We start from the raw sequence: 3,594 nt of genomic DNA on the forward strand, positions 1-3,594 counted from the left end.
ACTAAAATTTAATAAAATAAAGATTTGTTGTTTACCTAGCCTCATATTCCATGTGACTATTATCAATATGCATTTGACTACTTGAGCCTTCACCAAATGATCGATGATCATGCATCAACAATTGTTGAAATGGTGGTTGAACAATCGGTTCTACAAAATGAGGTTGATTGATCGTGGTAAGGCCATAATTTTGAGCCAACAAATTCATGTGATAACCATGATGACCACTAACTTGAAATGCAACATTTTGGTCTGTCGATACAGTCTTTACATACATCTCCAAAACATTTATATCAATATTATCCGCAAATTTTTGAGGTATGAAAAGAAACTGTAACAAAGATTGGTCATTCTCAATTTTAAAATCAATGAACCTTGTATTGTTACCTTGAATTGAACATGGATATTTTCCAGAAATATCCATATGAATATTTTCACTATATGTTCCCATTTTCTCATGCAACAATCCAACCAATTCAACATAGGTAGTTGAAGTCGACATGCTAATAATCGTTCTAGCACATTCACTATACCTAAATCCGTTCATATCCGTAATTATTTCTCCACCCCAATACAAAGCAACCATCACATTATGTTCAAAGCTCGTCATCTTAATCCTACACATAAAGATAAAATATTTTTTAAAACAATATTATTAAATTAGAAAGATATTTTAAAGCTATAATAAGAACATAACAAAGAATAAACTTCACTTATTTAATTCATACCTGATGAAATTTTGTGAATATTATTTTTAAAATGGACCACACAAGGAAAAATTTTGCTGAATTATATTTGAACATGCAAAATATTACAACAACATTTATTTATAGTCACTTTGGTCAGTTTGAAAAATGGAGGAATATAACTTTAACAGAGTGTTGTAATTGATAGCAACGTTTTTAAGGTAAAACGTCACTGTGAGTAACGTTTTATAGCTAAATATATTCTAAATTTGCAGAAGTCGAAGGCCTGTGATTGGATTCTTAAGAAACGGGACTCAAAGTAACATTTTAAGTGTAAAACGTTACTCATAGTAGAATGATTTGACTCCGCCTTTGCAGGATTGGAGTCAGTGGCCCGTGATCGGATTCTCCAAAAACGTACTCTTGAGTAACGTTTTACACCTAAAACGTTACTCATAGTTACGTTTATGCGTTTAACGTCGCCAATCCGTTAACTTTTTGTCCGTTGAATTTTTATAATGAAAATATCCTAAAACGTTACCATAAAGTACATTTATACTAGTTTTGTGAAAAAAGTTAAAAACGTATTATTTTGGTGAATTGGTTTTAAAAATAGCTCATTTTGGTCAAAACTTCAAACCTAATGGACCAACTATTACATGTATAGGGAGTTGAAAATTATGGGCCCAAGTTATGATTTGAGGTTGTGACCCAAAAATTATCGATTGATAAAATATTTGTGTATGTAAATTATATTCGAATTTGAATGAATTTTTAGACTGTGCAGATTATCAAAATGAATATTAACAATGTAACAGAGAAAAAATGAATATGAAAAATGTAATGAACGTAATCAATTACATGTAAAAATGCAATTTAGCAGAAATAATGATTTTATAAGAAATGAACAAATATTTGAACGTCTGACTGTGACAAAATATTATAAACATAACAATTGATAAAAATCATAATACTTTGAGACGAGGATGATTACCAACAAATTTCATTAAAATGACAAAAAAATGTATTTTGAATTATTTAAAATAACATAATCAAAAAGTATAAATTTTAAAACTATCAGACCGAAATTTGGTGTCAACACACGGTCCATGAGCCCTGTCGTGGTTCACTACTTCAGGTAATTTTCTACAAAAAAAAAATTCAGTGGTCTGATTTTCAAGGTAAGTAGAATGCTCGACTGTACTTTATTCATAGTCATATGTGTTCATTAGGTTTATATTCCTAGAAGACTTAAAACATCATGTCAAATAAATGAGGAACGGACCAAAATAACACTCCTCAAAATGTGAAATTAAAGAAGATAAAGATAAATTAATTGTATAGCAAACGTGGGGGATCGCACAACTTAAGCCTAGGTCATGGGACTATTTATTCAGTCGTGAAAGTACCACTAACTTTTAGTGCGTGGTCATGCAACAAATTTCTTCTTCATGCAATAGTTCGTGCATACTTTGTAGTGGCCATCAATATGAAATTTACTATTTTAGCACATAATTTGATTGAGAAATGGTCAAAAACATTAGAATGAAAACTTCAAGACCTGTTATTTGATTGGTATTAGGCACAAAGCTCTTCATATGCTAGGAGTTCCTTATGACCTTAATTAATTCCTATCCAATAAACTTTACATACTTATGATTAAATAATAGCACTAATGGACAATTAAAAATATGTAATGACTCAATTGGTCATTTTAAGTAAGATTGTGAATTTACACTTTTTTTTCCTTTCGATTTTGTCTGTGAGTCTTTAATGATTGAGTCTTAAAAGTTGGTTTCAAACTTTGAGTTTAAAATTGAAAATATTGTAAATTCTGAGTTTGAAAGACTAATATTGTTAAGAAAGTAATTTTTATTGTCTTTTTGGAGTTTCAAGTGTCGGAATATAATTGTCAATTCCATCAAATCCGAAATGTAGAATATGGTCTGTAAGTGTCCTCGGTTTCAATTTTGAAGTATTTTTGGGAATTTAAGATACTATGTTGGAAATTCTTGAGAAATTAGTGTTTGGATTGACTTTGGTCAACATTGAGGGTTCGGATGGTTGAATATAAATTCTGAGAATTTTATTGGATTCAGGGGATGATTGTAGGCATAAGAGAGGTCTTTGTCAATTTTTGAGAGGTTTCGAGTTTGTTTTGGTCTTTTTAAGCGTATGTTAGTTTATCGTAGTTTCAAAAATGTCGGGTTAAGGAGCTCATATTCATGTTTCGGCAGTTTCATTGAGTTTAAAATGTCGAGTAATCAAATTGCTTATATAATTTGTGTGTATGAGGTTCTAATCAAATCTTGAGGGTCCTTTATTGTTTTCAAAGTTGGCTGATTTTTTGGTGCCTAGGATTTGTTATTTTTCGTGTTTGTGAAGGAATGGTTTCTTTCGCAATCTTCATGAAAGCGAAGGTCTGATTGCAAATGTGAAGGGCAGATGGCCTGATCATAGCAATCGCAAAGGATTGGTCACTTTCACGAAGGCAAAGACCCTGACATTTGGGGTTCACTTTTGCAAACCCATGATCATTTTGTGATATCAGAGGAGAGTTTTGACCTGCTATTTTTGGGGCTTAAGTCTTATTTTTCATTTTGAGCTTGTTAAACTCTTAAAAGGTGATTTTGAAGAGATTTCTTATACTATATTTTTTGGGTAAAATTTTTTTATTCTAAAACTTCATTTCAAAAAAGCACTTAAAATTAGTTCACAATTTCCATTTTAATTTAGAACTCTAGTTCTTTAAAATCTAGTCATTTACCAATCAAAATTCCAAATTTTGATGTTAAAATTCATGGTTAATTATTTTAAGTAAAGAATTTCAGATTCAAAATTCATTTTCGAAATTAGGTTTTGAGTTGATTGAAATTTTTTCCAAAGTATATGATGTAGGTATTATTAT

Source organism: Solanum pennellii, chromosome 6 (assembly GCF_001406875.1).
Source record: "Solanum pennellii chromosome 6, SPENNV200".
Classification (NCBI taxonomy): Eukaryota; Viridiplantae; Streptophyta; class Magnoliopsida; order Solanales; family Solanaceae; genus Solanum; species Solanum pennellii.